This window comes from Pinus tabuliformis, chromosome 4_2, assembly GCF_031772625.1.
Source record: "Pinus tabuliformis cultivar Carrire ecotype Pingquan chromosome 4_2, CPIR1, whole genome shotgun sequence".
Taxonomy (NCBI): Eukaryota; Viridiplantae; Streptophyta; class Pinopsida; order Pinales; family Pinaceae; genus Pinus; species Pinus tabuliformis.
The window spans coordinates 886,862,007-886,880,486 of NC_142304.1; positions in this window are offsets into that span (position 1 = coordinate 886,862,007).

Genomic DNA, 18,480 nt, shown 5'->3' on the forward strand with positions numbered 1-18,480 from the left:
GTTCTGATTTTTGCCTCATCCCGGAAAACCTAAAGTATTTGAGCAACCCACAATTTTTGAGGGCCTCAACTGTACCTGGATCATTTAGGGCAACCATGTCTTGTTCTTCATGCTCTCTTTCTCACCAAGTAGTAGAGATTCTGATCCGATGAAATCCTAAAATCAAACCATAAGCTTAGTTAAGATCCATTTCATCCGAAAAACTGGAGAAATTTTGGGCCAAATAGGTTAAACAAATTTGTGAAACTCACCCAGTGCAGCCCTGGTAAGAAGACAGTGCACTGCAGTGCAGCTACCCTTTTGTGTGGGTGCTCTGAAGCGTAGTTTTCGACATGGAAAGCTGTGTTGATCCCAGGGCGAAATATTATAACCCCATGGGCCCCTAAAAACCCTAAAAACATGCATGAAATTGTAAAAGAATGACATGAAAAGAAAGGGGAGGGGTAGATCTTCTACTTGGTCTAGACGGCATGAGAAATGATCCACAAAATCTCTCACAATTAGCTGCTGAAGATCGAAGTAAAAATAGGGTTAGAACACAAACTAAAGGGTAAATATTAAATGGTGAAAGTAACATGGTAAATTCTTGTTTTTATGTTTATTTCATAATCATTAAATGAGTAAACTTTAGTATTTACCTATTTTTACCAATGAAATAGGTATGTTTGATCCATTTGGTGTTGCTTTGAACAGATTTACAACTGATTTTACAGAATTTGAACTGCACGATCGTGAATTGTATTTTGACCACAAAGCATACTTTTATCTCTTTTTCAAGCTCTGTTAATCATCGAAAAAAACAACCCCCTTGGAGTCCTGTTTATGCTCTTTTCAGACTCGAAATATGAAAATATTTTTGAGTGCTTGTCCTTTTTAGCTCGTTAACATACTGGAAACGACATCTACTCAGTATAAATTTAACCCTTTTCCGGACTAAGATAAATTATTTATGAAAAAGGAATACGTTGATCGAACATGGTCAATTGGTTCTCTCTCGTATTGTTTTATGCTTTTTCAAACCTGAGAGATAAATTTAAGAAAAAGAACTTGTGGAGTTTTCCTTTTTTCCCTTTTCAAACTCCCTAAACATGAAAAGGACTGAGTTATCATTATCGTTAAACTTTTTAAAACATCAAATAGCGAAAAACTTGTCCATCATGACATGACCGAGTTTCACCTTCGCTAGACTCATTAAAACATCACATAGCGATGGATTCACCCGAAGGGTAGAATTATACAACAATCATATGTTTTGGGTTAATGCTACCAATTCATTCAGTGTCACCGACATCTTCAAGAGAATTCACTCAGTTAAAATCATCCTTTGCAATACTCATAAACCTTCATTTTCATGACCATCATTCCTGAACCTTGTGTCATCAGTCACATTCCGTCTCCAAAAATTATTACACTCATTTCATGTCATTGATGTGGGATACATCAAGGCCCTTCTGTGATGATTCGCTTCTTTTCAACATCAATACATTATCCAAGAAGTTGACATAGAAACACCCTTTCAGTACCTTGAGGCTTGCATACATCAATGGCAAGTTTCTCACTTCTAGCGATAGGTTGACATCACTGGCCTTCAACCAAAAGACTTTGTATGGTGTTTGACATCAAAACATCCATTCACCATTGGCTAGGAATCAGACGATGTATTCCCATGTTCAACTTCAAATCACATATTCGCATGGTTAGACTCATACTTGAGTGAACAATTGAATGAGATAGAAGACCCCAGATCTATTTTCATCCATCTGTGTAGTGATTTCAGGAAAGTACAAAATCATTCGTACAATGGCTTTACACTAATGGTCATCCCATCATGGATATATATTTGTAGATGACTATCTATGTACTTGTAATGAAAGTTTATATGATGAGTATGGGTATGCCTTCCCTCAACAATTCATGAAAAAAATCAAATATCATGATATTATGTATTGTAATTGATGCAAGTCACCATCCGCTTCAAAACATACTCATCACATTGTAAATCATATCACTCGAAATTATCATTTTTGACTTCATGCTTTAGGGCGCAGTTGTTAGAAATCCATTTGGGCATATCACTCCCAAAATTCAGATCAGTACTATTAGGGCTCATTAAACGCTAATCCAGTTGCTACATGCCCTAGAGGAGTCATCACTTTGAATGCCTCCTTCCCTGAGAGTTTCTTGGCCTGAAGCCCTCTAGAAGTGCCTCCTTAATGGACCAGCGCACCCTTGGTCAGGGGTAAGTGACCTTCAGTGTAGGTAGGCCCATGTCAGGGTGCATTTTAGAGCACTTAGGTCCACTTTGACCTGCGTTGGGCGATATCGAGCGAAATCCTCATATGGTTCAAGGAATGTTCTTATCTTCTGGAGCCTTCTAGAATATTACCACACTTATCATCTCTTATGAGCTCAAAATTGGATAGGGAATGAGTTAAGTAACCTCCTATCCTCTCATTCCTTCCTCCATGGAAACTAACTCTAAGTTTGGAAGGCCATTCAATACCCTCATTTATGACGAAACCTCCTCCATTTCCTATAAATTGAGCACTCATCTAAGTGATTAGGGGCTGAATTTGAGAATTTGTAAGGAGATATTTTTGGTGTGAGGTTTCAGATTATAAGATAGTATTGTTATGTTGTTGGAGTGTTGTGCTTTTGATGTGATGTTGGTTGGAGCCCAAACTGGAGGAGTGACATTGGATCGAACTTCACAGTTGTAACTCTTCCTTCTACTTAATAAAGTTGTTTACACCTTTTCCCATATTCTTGTCTTTATGTATGATGATTATATGTGAACATTCTTTTGATTCCATTTTCTTATAGTAGATAGATCTCTTTCTTTGATTTTTTTTTGTCCTCTATTTATGATTGTAGGTACTTTTTGAGTGGATTAAGTTCGAGAAGGAGCGATGGGAGCCATACAAAGGAGACAAAGGGAAAGTGAAAGATAACAAGTAGGTCCCTTGTCTTATTTATATTCTATATAAAAAGGTTAAGCGCTTTAAATTTGTTGTTCTAGGTGTAGCTACCCACCTAAGGAAATTGTGTTTATCGGTAGATGCAAATTTCCACATAACACTCCCTTTGCAACTTAGCCTCTTCATATTGGTTATCGTGGAAGTGGACATGGACTAGTTATCCATCATCCCAAGTCTTAGAAGGATCGTGATAATATGCTTACCTAAATTCTGCCACACTTCTAGTTCTAAAAAGTAATGTATTGAACCAATATCCTTCATATCAAACTCAGATGTCAACTCCTTCTTACACTAAATCAAGGTTTGACAGTTCCCTCTATCATGGAAGAAAATCCTCTTCCCATTGTTGCTCCCTCTTCATGTAAGTCCTTCTTCTCCATAAAAAACAATTTGTGTAGTAACAAGATCAACCAAGACTCATCATATTTCCATCAATCCAATAATGCCAACACCAAATCCCTAGGGTAGCTCTATGTACACTTCTTCTTCCTCAATAAATCCATTGGGAAAGGTCATCTCTGCATTTGCTTTGTGTAATTTTCAAATCAATAGAAATGATAATAGTTCTAATAGAAGTGTACCTGAAAACTGAGAAAACGCCTTGTCATAGTATTCTCCCTTTTTCTAGGAGAATCCTTAAATCTTTCTTTGTAATTCTCTATGTTGACATCTATCTGATGTAGTAGTTACAACACCCTCCAAAATTTTGGCTTGCATGCAAATTTCAGAGCCTACGTTGGATCTTGCAATCAATCATCCTTGGTTACTTGTTCGTAATTTGATGATCTCAAGCTTCCCCTCCTTGATCTTAAGAGTTGTTCATGTTCTCATCTGTATGCAAGATGTGTCATCTTTGAGCATAGGGATTTTTGTTTGTCATGCAAAGGGAATGTTGTTTTCCTTCGAGGGAAATCATGTGCACATGAGTTGTTATCATCACATAGACATGTTTCACACTCACTTCACGTGCTCTTTTCATGAAGGTTGTTTCATCAAGCAGAGTATCTTTTATCCATTCTGGATGGTCTTCGTTGTATCACTAAGTGGCTGTGTGTGATCATAGTCGATTCCTATCACTGCTTACATATGTGTCATTGATATCACACTTAGCCATTTCTCGAGAAACCTAGCCTCATCTAGCTTCCCAGAATTGTACACTTTGCTTCTTAAACCCTTAAAATTTATCCCTTGCCTTCTGGAAATGCATAGTGCATAGAGACCCAAGCCTCCCTTGGCATCCAAAATTGCATAGTGGTTTCCCCCAGTTTCTTTTCCCCAGCCAGAATCTGTTGTCTCTAGAAATTGCGCAATATTGTCCCTCAGCTGCTCAGTTTGCCCTGCAACTTGAAACTGCGTAGGTATGTCCTCCAGGAACACATCCCATGGCAGTGCCTTACATCCAGAAACTGCACAGTATTTTCTCTCAGCTTCCCAAGCTTCATTGCACTTAGAAATTGCACAAAGGTGTCATGTGCCTCAAAACTGCGCAGTGTTTTCCAAGCTTCCATGTTTGTCTTGCATAAAAAAACTGCACAGTTGGGCCTCCCAGGGCCTCATCCTGGTAGTAGTCACTGCCCGCTGAAGCTGCGTTGATCTATCTCTCAATGACTACAAGAAAAGGTGACATGCTGAGATCACTCCCAAGGAGTTGAGGAGAAGGATCAACAGACTAAGTTATGGTAAAGGATTAAGACCGCATGTAAAATCTGTGAGATGCATGATCATCTCAGGGGTAAGAATGGTAAGTAAATAATACCTTTCAAAGTACACCTCTTAGTTGAGTTTACAAGATTTTGTGTCAATATCATATCATCCCGTCTTCAATAGCATGCATGTGTGGAAAGAAAAAGTCATTTCATGTGTTTCCTCTAAAAGTCTTGCTTCCTTTTCACTTGTTTGACCAACTATCGTATTTGGCATCTTGATTGTTATTTAATGCTTGTGACCTTGTTTTGGTGATATCAAAGGTTTTTCTTTGCATGTATAAGTCGTTTTCTTTAAGTAAACATCTATCACACTCACAAATGAAGTTGTAAACAATGTAGCACGTGTCGTCATGGTCGTTCAATGATCTATCTCAAGTGTCGCACTTATCGCTCTCAACCTTTAAACAGTCACACTGAGACATGTTGTCTTGTTGGTTTGAGGTGTCTTGTCATCGAGTCATGTTGAGTGTGTTTTCACAAGGTCATGTATACACAAGCTCACTCGCTCACACATTTTTCTGAAAATTTGTCGACTGGACCACGCTCCATCAGCTAAACCTCCACTAAGTTGCACTGTGCAACATCAGCCCTCCGTGACCAAGAATTGTTGCCTAGAACTACGCAAAGATTCAGGGTGCCCTCTAGGTAGTGTGCACTACACAACCCTAGAATCAACTTGGCTAACTATCATCCAGAACAGTGTAGAAGTTGCCCAAGAATCCATCTAAATTTGCACTTCCCTCAAGCCTACCTACCACCCCTCCCGTTAGTCAACTAGAGAATTTTATTTAAGCAGTGACCTAGGGCTGCACTCATCCCCAAAACTGCACAAAAGTTGTCAACCTGCCTACCTGCAATGCCTGAAGAAATTGCACAGATGTGAGGGACAGACACCCGCTGCCTGTCACTGCACTTTCCTAGGAAATTGCACAGTTTCTTTCAGGCAGTCCCCTTCTGGCCTGCTCACCATTCCTCTCAAAAATTGCACATTTTTTTCAATCAATCCACCTATTTCCCGACACCCTACTCAACCTAGAAACTACATAGACATCAACCTTATAGACTGCCTCCCAGATCTACACAGTTTTGACCAGCAAACTCCCACAGCCCGTTCTCAGCCTCCTCTGGAAATCAACACAATTTTCTCTACCAGTGGTCCTTGCTACCCACACTTCCTTCCTACAAAAATTGTGCAATTATACCTCTCAACTGAGCCATATCCCGTATATGTCACTGTTATCTTGAACTGCTCATCACAGCCTCCTAGTGACTTCTATGCAACGTTTCTTGATAGTGTCTCGGAGCCTCACATCTTAGCCTCACATGTGATATGCATTGTTTCAAAGCCTTGTCCCCTCTCTCGGCCACTTGCAACAGGAAACAAAAGACGATGCATCGTATTAGACAAGGGGATTCTTTTATTTTATGTCGTATCATCACAAGTGATTGCAAAATGATGTACAAGGATGATACATGGTGTAATGACGAATGGGATGAATAAGGAGCGCATGATAGAAGACTTGCTTGGTGTTGGACGAACACATGAAGCATATGAAGTAGGAAGCAAAGGAGACACATGCACATGCATGAACCATCAAGCGAACGCCAAGAACATTGAAGACTTCACGCATTCTGCCATGTGGAAGTGAATCTATGGTACACCACGAGCACAGTCATCACTCAGCAACATAGTAGCTCGACATGAACAACACAACCCGCATGTGCATACCAGTAGTGTCATGTCGAGTTGTGTCAAGAGTCACCTCGGCCACACCACTACTTTGGGTCATACTTGTGTAATCAATGTAATGTAATGTGGAAGTCCAAGAGACCCACGTATGTAGTTAAAGATTCGTGTAAGTTGAACAATAATGTAATTTGAACAGTGACAAGGGAATTCGAAGAGTCAAAAGGGCCTGTTTCACCCTTGGCTATATATACCCCTCATTTTTACATGCAAAATACTTTTCACCTTGGCTCCTCCCACATAGCCTTGAGAGTTTGTAGTCTTTTCTTTGCGGAGAGGACACATCTTCCTCTGAAAATCCATCCCATATGTCATCTGTCATTTCTGAAAACACATAGGGTGAACATCCTTGTTTATCATCTACCCCTCTACATGATTCATCAAATCATGAGGATGTTGACGAACATCCCAAATTTTCTGATCATGGTTGTCGTGGTCTCTTTACTTCTTCATTTGATCATGATGTTGATTCACTCACTGTTAATCTTCCTAAGCCACTGGCCTCCGACGATCTATCTATTGATGAAGTGGAAACCCTGCAGGCTATAGAGGCACTTTAGCTTGAGCTGATGGTTATGTCAGGCCCTCATTGTCCTGAGCTTAGTTCCACTTCCGATCAAAAACATTTTGAAACACCTAAGGCTCATCATCACTCTTTGCTTCGCATTGAAGATCAATCTAAGACACAGTGTTCACTTTCTCCACTCGAATCACATGATCCCATCGCTAATGCATTAGAGGAATCATACACAGCAAGCACACTTGCAAGGCGTAAGTTGTCTCTCTTTCTCATGTTTTCTTGTCTCTCATAGTCAAGAGAGTGCGCATGCCTATCATCTGCATGCAATGTGTCACAGCATCATGTTCAGTCCACAAAATGTTTGTCTTGTGCATTCATTTTATTCTTTTTTGTGGATGCTTTAGAACTCAGAACGTGTTGGTATTCGTTGATCTATCTTTCTTTTTCATTCGTTTACATGCATATCTTTCTTGTTTACCATGCCTTCGCCAACATGGGCCAACCAATGCATCGGTGGTTGCATTAGAAATATCACTTCACGTGAGTAGACCCATGCATTGTTTAGCAGAGGAGTAGGAGTAGCATTTTCCTTCTTTCTTTGCTTTGATTCTTGGTTTTCATGTTTGCTTTGCTTGCTTACTTGGTTTGGTTTCCTTGATTGCTTTGTTTGCTTACTATTTTTTCTTTTGCTTTACTTCTACTTTTTGCTTTTTTCTTTCGTTGCTTGCTCATGTCCATAGGTTAGCCTTACATGAAACTGTGTTTGGCTCTCAAGACAAGCCAAGTAAATATAAGAGGACTTGTACAACTATCAACATATGGTTATCTATTGTCCTCTCTCTTTATGAAGAGCTTTTTTTCTTCATTCCATGATGCCTTGATGGAAAATAAGCTATGTTTAGTGTGAGCCTTGGTGAAAACATAACGATTGTACTGCTAACTAGTATCGCCTACTCTAATCGGTTCTTTTGGGTTAACCCTTATCAACTTAGTCAAGTAGATTTCCCCTTAAAAAGTATGTCAAAGGTATACATAACATACTTCTCTGAAGGAACAACCTCTTTTTCTTTCAGTAAGTCAGTATCCCTCTTCCACCTCTGAAATAAATAAGTTCCTATGCATAGTTCTTCGAAAAATGAAAAAAATGAAAAATGAATCAGGTGAAATAAGAGAAATGCTTCCCATGCGGAGAGTTGATGCAAGTAACTCCATCAGGGTACTAACCAGGCTCGCTGGCGGTGGAGTGATGCTTGTGTTCCTACATGACTCTGTCAGGGTACTATCCAGGCCGGCTAGCAGCGGAGCAACACCAGAGATGAAACTTAAACTCTGATAGTTATATTACTTGGACATCAATATACCCCTCGTCCCTAATTGAAACAACTAAGTTGAATTGGATTGGAATGTGTGTTGACCGATTAAGAGGATGGTAGGAACTACATCTTTCACACAAGCTAGTGCAGAAGCCATCATGATCAAAAAATTGAACAATACTTCTGGAAGGGTTAGATTCACTTTTCACGAAACAAGATCCATACTTAGAACTGGAGTTCTACTAGTGTGTCGCCAATGTTGTAGCAGCTATACCATGCTCCAAAATTTGGCTTGCATGCAACTTTTGGAGCCTACCTTCGATCCTGTGATCGATCGTCCTTAATCACTTTTTGGTAAGCTAATGATCTCAAGCTTCCCCTCCTTGATATTAAGAGTTTTTCATGTTCTCATATGCACATAGCAAGTGTCATCTTTGGGCATAGGGATTGTTGTTTTTCATGCAAAGGGAATGTTGTTTTGCTTCAGGGGAAAGCATGCGAACATGAGTTGTTATAATCATAGACATGTTTCACACTCACTTAACATGCTCTTGTCACAAAGGTTGTTGCATCAAGTAGAGTATGTTTTATACATTCTGGAAGGTCTACGTTGTATCACTAAGTGTTCTTGTGTGATCATAGTCGAGTCCTATCACTATTTATATATGTCTCACTGATCTCACACTTAGCCATTTCCCGAGAAGCCTAGCCTTATCCAGCTTCCCGGAACTGTGCACTTTGCTTTTGCAACCCTCAATATTTCTCCCTTGCCTACTGGAAATGCGCAGCGCACAGAGACCCCAGCCTCCCTTGGCATCCAAAACTATGCAGTGGTTTCCCCAAGTGTCTTTCCCCCAACCGGAACCCATTGTCTCCAAAAATTACGTAGCATTGTCCTTCAGCTGCTCAGTCTTCCTTGCAACCTGAAACAACATAGATGTGTCCTCCCAAAACCAATCCCATGGTAGTGCCTTGCATCTAGAAATTGTGCACTATTTCCTCTTAGCTGCATTGCAATCGGAAATTGCGTAGAGGTGTCCTCTTAGGACCCCCAACCCGCAGCAGTATCTTGTGCCTCAAATCTACGCATTGTTTTCCAAGCTACCCTGTCTATCTTACATACAAAAATTACGCAGATGGGCCTCCCAGGGCCTCATCCTGACAACAGTCACTACCAGCTGAAGCTGTGCTGATCTATCTCTCAGTGACTACATGAAAAGGTGACATGTTGAGATCACTCCCAAGGAGTTGAGGAGAAAGACCAAGGGACAAAGTGATGGTCAAGAATTATGACCGCATGCAAAATCCATTGGATGCATGATCATCTCAGGGTAAGTATGGTAAGTAAAGAGAACATTTCTAAGTACACCTCTTAGTTGAGTTTACAAGATTTCTTGTCATTATCATATCATCCTGTCTTCAGTAACATGCATTTGTGCAAATGCAAAAGTCATTTCATGTGTTTCCTCTACATGTTTGACAAACAGTCATCTTCGACATGTTGATTGCTATTTCATGATTTTGACCTTGTTCTGGTAATATCGAAGGTTTTTCTTTGTGCATAGGTCGTGTTCTCTATGTAAACATTTATCGTACTCACACACGAAGTTGTAAACAATGTCGCGCAAGTTTCCTCACGATCATTTATCTCAAGTGTCGCACTTGTTGCTCTCAACCTTTAGATAATCACACTTAGACATGTTGTCTTGTTGGTTTGAGGTTTCTTGTCATTGACTCATGTTGAGTGTGTGTTCGCAAGGTCATGTATAAACGAGTTCACTCACTCACACACTTAACCATTTTTTTGAAAATCTATCGACTGGACCACCCTCCATCAGACGGACCTCCACTGTGCTGCACTGCGGAGTATCAGCCCTCAGTGACCAAGAAGTGTTGCCCAGAACTACGCAAAGCTTGATGCTGCCCTCCAAATAATCTACACTGCACAATCCTGGAATCAACATGGTTGACTATCACCCGGAAAATTTTAGAAGTTTCCCAAGAATCCATCTCAATTTGCGCTTCCCGCAAGCCTACCTATCAAGCCTCCTATTGGTCAATTGGAGAATTTGACATAAGCAGTGAATCAATGCTACACTCATCCCAAAAAATGTGCAGAAGTTGTTAACCTACCTGCCTACACTTCCTGAAGAAATTGCATAGACATGAGGGACAAGAGCAAGATGGCTGTCATTGCACTATCCCAGGAAATTTCATAGTTTTGTCAAGCAGTCCCACTGCCAGCCTGCTTGCCACTCCTCTCGAAAATTGCATAGTTTTTTCAAGTAGTCCACCTTCTGCCCAACATCCCACTAAGCCTGGGAACTGCATGGACATCAACCTGCTTGACTGCCTCTCGGATCTAAACACTTCTAACCAGCAAGCTCCCACATCCGGATACTGGCCTCCTATGGAAAACTATGCAGTTTTCACTACCAGTGCTCCCTATTACCCACATCGCCTTCCCAAAAAAAATGTGCAATTTTTCCTTCGAGCTGAGCCATATCCCGCACATGTCACTGTTGTCCCGAACTGCTCATCCTAACCTCCCAGTGACCTCTGTGTAGTTTTTTCCGACAATGTCTCGGAGTCTCGCATCCCGGTGTGACATGTGCTCTGCGTTGTTTGAGAGATTTGTCCTTTATCCTGGTCAGTTGCACCCAAAAATGAAAGACAGTGCATCATGGTAGACTAGGTTATTTCTAGATTTTATGGTACATCATGAGCACACTCATCACTCAGCAACACAACAACTCGACACAAATAGCACAACGAGCATGTGCATACCAGGAGTCTCATGTCGAGTTGTGTCATGAGTCACCTTGGCCACATCACTACTTTGGGTCAACTTGTGTAATCAATGTAATGTAATGTGAAAGTCCAAGAGACACATAGATGAAGTTAAAGAGTCAAATAAGTTGATTAGTCATGTAAGTCGAACAGTCCTGAGGGAAGTTGAAGAGTCACAAGGGTCAATTTCACCCTTGGCTATATATACCCCTTATTTGTACATGCAAAAGACTTTTCACCTTAGATCCTCCCACATAGTCTTGAGAGTCTGTAGTCTTTTCTTTGAGGAGTGAGAAATGGCTTCAACACCCCGCTATCGGGGTTAGTGATGTATGGTGTACAAATGTGTCTTGGAACTTTCGCTTAATTCAAAAGCTTGTTAACAAGCCAGCACGTTTTCACACATGTATTGTATTCGTTTGTAATACTATTCTTGGGACACTTGTAATGCATGTTACTTTAACCTGACTAAGATAGTTGAACTATTTTGGTTGTTTTAGTGCATATGTTGTTGGAAATGTGTTGTATCAATTGTTAACGATGTCTCGCCTGTGTGGACTACTCCGTGGGACACTGGATAGATTCATTCTTGTAAACTTGTTATAACGACCTTCACACTCGTATGGACTACTCTGTTGGGTGTTGTATGTGTTACCTGTTCACTTTTGTCTGTGATTGTTGCATCCGTATGGACTACTATACTGGAAGTTGCACAGATCCTATTGTGTTGTGTGTCTCTAACTGAGTTGGAACTATTCCCTTTCGACTTGAGACTCACTCTCACCCTGTCCCTCTGTAGTGAAAGAACTTAGATACAAGTTACACTAAACACTCATCAGGCACATGAACCTCATTGTTGGAAGACTAAGTATACCACTCTCATGTGTTGACAAGCAAGAGTTAAGGCATATCTTTAAGATAATGGAAACTAGGCCATCATATGAGACGGGACTCCCACACTAAACGGTGTGAGGTCTAGTTGGAACTTCATACCGGGGAGATCCCATGAATGTTGGTGGGTCCAACACCGTCAACACTACCATATACTTGTAGATCCACATGGAATTCACCATTGAATTTCTTCAAATCTTGACACAATCTTCATTATGGCATCCTTCAAACTAGTTGACCTACCTTCTTCCTCTAATATAGGAACTCTTCTGGTCATCATACATGGTTCTAGATGGTAATACAAATTCTCCCTCTTGAGGATAAATCACTCTAGGAGAATCCTCTTGTCTCGATCTTTGCTTTGTTCTTCACAATGATTTCATCTACTTCCAAATCCTTTGAAACCTTTACAATGTACTTGCAACCCTCATTAGGACATCATGGAAGAAATGATTATAACCTAGAAAAAGAAAATTAATACAAGAAGCTAACTAATAATAAAACAATCATAATTAAGTAAGAGAGATATAAAGTACTTATATTTTGAGGATTGCAGGGAATTCTCAACTCCCTCTTGATCCTTGTCTTCTTGCATGAATGAAACCCATCTGCAATTTCATCATCCTCATCCTCATCATCAACATGTTGTTTTTCTTTTATTTCCTACATGAGCTAGGATTTAATCTTTCAGCAGAAACATTGATTTAGGTATAACTCTAGCGTTTTATCCACAATCTCTAGGGTTTTCTTATCGAATAATTATAGATTTCTAGAGTTTGTAAATCAGTTCTTCCAAGAAGGGATCATAGAATAGGTTTTATGACTTCCATTGTTTTATGTGAAAGACCCCTTCATCTCCCTCTTGCTCCTAGCCTACTTGCATAAATCAAAGATCTATTTGCAATTTTATGAACCTAGTAAAACTTGTCCATCATTAGTTCTTAATGATTTTGTAGTGTCATTCTTGGATTTCTCCTAATGTGGATGCTCATCATCGCCATTTCCCTTCCTCTTCTTATCGCCCTTCCCTTGAATACATTGATTTTTATAATGACCAAACTTGTGGCAATGAAAACATTAAATATCCTACTTTTGAGGGGTTTATCTTCTACTTGCATTCCTTTGAAATTTTCTAAATTTTCTCCTTCCTCTACTATTTTTAGAGTGGGTTGTAAACGCTTGAGAGTGATCATCTTGAGGACTTGGAATCTTCCCCTTTGAGAAAAGTATAGATTCTTCTTGGGTACATGAGGTCCATAGATCCTCAAAACTTGGAATCTTTTCTCTGCCACAAATACTAGATGCAAACAAGTTCCATAATCCAGGAAAACCATTAAGTGTTCTAAGTGTTGTAGCTGCAAGTTCTTTATCAGAAATAATTGCTTGAAGTTGATATCTTAGATGAGAGATCCTTATAAAATATGAGGCCACGATATCATCTCTTGTCATTTTAACGTCATGAAGCTCATTCTTCAAATGCATTCCTTAACCAATGTTGTTGATAGTATATAATCCAACCAGGGCATCAAAAACCTTCTTTGAAGTGTCAAGATTTGAGACATATGGAATCAAATGATATTTAATAGAATCCACAATAATACTCATGGTTGTGATGCCATCCTTAATGTATTTTTTCCCCTTCATTATCTGAAGGTTTAGTAGCATTTCTCTTCACAATATCCAAAAACATCATTGTTTGCAAGAATGAGATCAATCCTTATTTTCCAAGCCCTAAAATTTCTAGATCCTTCCAACTTGTTCTCTAACTTCATAGAGGAACCCATGTTTATAGATAAACAATCGAACTGTAAATATAGGTCTCTTCAAAAGTGATCTTAGTGCCCTTTTTTCACCAAAAATCTGACACCATGTTGATTTTTCAAGTGCAATAGATACAAGCACTATTTTCGGAAAACTAATAATTACTTCTAATGATATAGATATTATTTTAGCATTTTTAGTTTATCATTAAGCAATTACACTTTAGAAACTCAACCATAAAAACAATAGGACAGTAGAGATAATAATGCACAAAGACAATGCAAGATTTACCATAAGAAAACCCAACAACCTTTTCCTTAGATAAATTCTTCATTTCAACAAGAGATACATCTATTTCTTCTTGTTGGGTTGTGTTATATTCTTTCCACGACTAATCGAGGGGTTCCTTCATTGTGCCAATTGCGTAGTTGGGGGTTCACACGGGATTTGAAGAGGGTGTTTAGCCCCCCTCTATGGGGTCCGAGGTAACACCCTAGGCAAAAACATTTGGACCCTATATTAGGTTGGGTGGAGCTACCTATGGTTTTGTGCATGGTTTTCGCACATGGTTTTGGGCGCGATGGTTTTTGATCCATGGTATTGGATGCTTCGGCATGTATACATAATGAAAAATCAATCTGGTAGTCCCGGTTTTGGGATGCAGGGGAAAATCTTTGTGTATATTTGTTTTACATGTTATACTCTCGTTATTTTTTATTTTCTATGTTTTAGAATTTGTATGCAAGTAACTTCTATATGGGGTTAAAACCTACACTTCTAGTCAAATACAAAGTCAAAATGGTGAGCAATACAACCCTGGTCAAACCTAGTCTAAGTTCTCACAATAGTCAACTCTAGTAAGTCATGTGAACTTCTTGTTACTCATGCACACATGCACACATTTTTTTACTCATGCACACTTCTTGTGACTGATGTGTTGTTCTTGTGACTCGTGCACACTTCTTGTTCCCTCCCTAGACCTCGACTAGCAATATAACCTTGGTCAAACTGACTAGCAATATAACCTTGGTCAAACCTAGTCAAACTTCCCATGATACTCGACTTCAGTAAGCCATGTGAACTATGCATTACCCATGCACACATGCACACTTCTTGTTACTCATGCACACTTCTTGTGACTCATGCATGGTTCTTGTGACTCGTGTGCACTTCTTGTTCCCTCTCTCCTTCGCATAGATAAACGAAAGAATAGATGAGTGATCTGAATTATGTGTCAAGAGAAGGATGTCGAGTGCCTTATTTATGGTATTTTGGGAGGCTGAATGGGTGTCACTTCAACTGGGGTCGATTTGACTTGATGGAGGGCCAACTTGATTATCTTGGAGCCAAAAATTTAAAATTTTCCCTTTTGAAACTAACATGAAGAACATGTGTTATATTTATCATTACATATATTTGAATGGCTAAAATATTAATTATGAAGACATGCCATATCTATAGAATTCAACAGAAAGTACTTGTAATTTCGATTTGTTAGTTCAATGTTCGCACGCAACATTATATTTGTTTATGTACCTCTTAGGTTTGAACCGAAACTGTTGCTTAATGGAAGCAATTCCATAATTTATGTGTTACTGAATGCCTCAAATTTTTTGTTAAATTCCTAGACCTCACAATTGCTATGAGCCAAATAAACCCTCTAGTAGTTAGGTCAGTTATCGGTCGTGGACAATGTATCGTATGAAAAAAAAAGTCAATTTCTCTTTTCACGGAGAGAAATGCATAAATCACCAAGTCATTAACAAATTCAGAGTAGTGAGTGAATTCCTCGATGATAACCAATATTGTTTCATCACACGTCTACTTGGAAGTATCAACATGTCAATTGTAAGCATGATAGCATATGTTGACCTTGAATATTGCTGACATCTCAGAGTTAGGAGAATTTATTAGTGAGACCGAGACATATAGCATTAAAATTGAAATGAGACATTAATTTTCATATATTATAATTTATGTTCTCATATTTTTATTTTTTAATAAAAAATATATATTTACTTTTTAAATTAATTAAAAATATCATATTTAAATTTAGATAATGGGGTTAAATTATTTTATTAATATAAATATTACACTCCAATTTAGAATATTGGGTTTTATGGTAACCATTTTCATATGCCAACATGCTCATATCTAGTAAATAAATTCAATATAATATTGATCACTTAAACCAAAACTTCAAAGTCATTGTTACATAATCTTACTAGTATATTATTAAAACGTGGGATCAGATTCCATAACCTTTCCATAAAATGAACCGCCTGATCGTGAGTTTAGACGGAGGGAGGATGTCACCCTTGATGGACAATGACGTCTCTTACATTTCTCTCTTTGGTCACATGGGAATGTGAAAATTAACGTCTCTAACCTTTCTTTCTTTGGTCACATGGGAACATCAAAATTATTGCATGGGTTTACAGAATGTGAGCATATGCACTATTTTGCGCATGGTGGGTCTGTGGACAGGTTGCTCCTGTGTGCACAGTATAGCTACGAAGAATATATGCATCGCCTCTTCCTCAGGAACGTTAGTGAGTCTGGCATCAATAATCTTCATAACTTCTTCTCTTTTCCAGCTCGTCATCTTCTTCGCCCACCCTGTTAGGTTCATGCCCTCTTCATATTCTCTTTCATCCACTGATTTCTTGCCACTAATCAGCTCAAGCAGAACCACTCCGAAGCTATACACATCGCTCTTCTCGTCCACTTTTAGTGTGTACCCGTACTCTGTGTAAATTCACGAATTAAAATTAAGAATTTGGCCCCAAAATTAAAAGGTAGGGAAAATGTGAAACAGCAATTTACCTAGAGCTATGTAGCCGAAGGTCCCTGCTACTGAAGAAATGCTTTCCGATGCACCGGCATGATGCAAGATCTTGGCGAGGCCGAAATCTGCAACACGGGCTTCAAAGTTGGAGTCAAGAAGAATATTAGTGGATTTCACGTCACGATGAAGGATGAGTGGGTGGCAATCATGGTGAAGATAGCACAAACCCTTGGCAGCTTCCACTGCGATTTTGTATCTACTTTGCCAATACAAATCCCCACCATTGTTTCCATGAAGCAGCTCCCCCAGGCTTCCATTACTCATGTATTCATACACCAGGAGATTAGTGTCGTGGTTGGAGATAATGGCCAACAATCTGACTATGTGCCGATGGCGGATTTTTCCCAATGTCTTGATCTCCGCAGAGAAACCACGATCATTTGAAGAAGCTGTAGTACCCATTAATTTCTTCACTGCAATCTGTTGGCCATTAGGCATTATACTTTTATACACAACTCCCGCTCCTCCTTTGCCGATCATGTTCTCTTCTTTTACGCATTCCAACACGTCGCCGATCCCAAAGTTGAGATTGTGGAAGGTGGTCATATTCCAAGACCTGGCGGCGCCTTCTTTCTTCATGGCGATTGCCTTAGATTTGACTGACCAAAATGCTAACACTAGAGAGCAGAAGAGTAAAAATCCCAGCGCTGAGAGAGCAGAAACAAGTCCAACCTCCATGTGTGCTGACCCACAATGGCCCAACTGCGATCCGCATAAGTAGGGGTTCCCTGCAAACCAGCTTTTATTGAAATGTGAAAAATGACTGCCCTCTAGAATACGGCCGGAAAAATTGTTATAAGAGAAATCCAGATTGGTCAAAGTAGGCATATTTTGCAATGAACTAGGAATGCTCCCATTCAAGTGGTTTCTGGATACGTTCAGATAGTTGAGAACGAGAATACTGACGATTTCCTGTGGGATGGGACCACTGAATTCGTTCTGGCTAAGATCAATGTGTACCAGAAAAATACAACTGCCAATTTCTCTAGGAATTATACCAGAAAACCTGTTATTGGTCAAATTTATAACCTCAATCTTTCCCAGTCGACCAATCTCTGGTGGAATATTGCCTCTTAATTGATTTCCATTGATCCGAAGAGTGCTCAATGTAGATAACTTACTAATCTCTGTAGGGATCATACCAGAAAGCCTGTTTTTGCTGAGATCGATCACTTCAATGTTCCTCAATTGCCCAATCTCTGGCGGTATAGTACCTGTTAATTGATTTCCACCAATCACGAGAAATTGCATAGAAGGTGACGTACATATTGATGAAGGAACAGAGCCACTAAGACGATTATTGGAAATATCCATTGACCATAGAGTGGAGGATACATTATTAATTTTGCCCGGTATGCTCCCAGTGAGATAATTGCTATGCAAATCGATCAAATCCAACATGGGTAAGTATAACAAGCTTGGAGGAATTGAACCATTCAAATAGTTTTCCCCCAACCAGAGATATTTCAGAGAATTGCATGTGCCGAGAGAGTAAGGAATCGGGCCAGAGAATAGATTATTATCTATATTTAAATTCCGCAGCCTTCCACCCTTGCAGAGATTCGGAGGGATGGGACCAGTTAGTTTGTTGTCAAAAGCCCCCACATACTTTAGCTTTCCACTTCCACCCAATTGCTGAGGTAGGAGACCTGTGAAATTGTTCGCCCAAAGCTTTAAATACTCCAAATTTCGCAAGTCCCCAATGAAAGATGGAATCCCGCCATGCAATCTGTTGCCGCACAGACCCAAATCGCTCAACAATTCCAGCGCCAAGAGTTCCACGGGTATTTCGCCAGAGAGATTATTATTACATAGGTCCATGTATTCTAAGTTCACGAGATTGCCGAGCTCTGCTGGTATTTTTCCACTCAAATTATTTCCATCCAATAGAAAATATACCAAATTTTTGAGCTTCCCATACTCGCT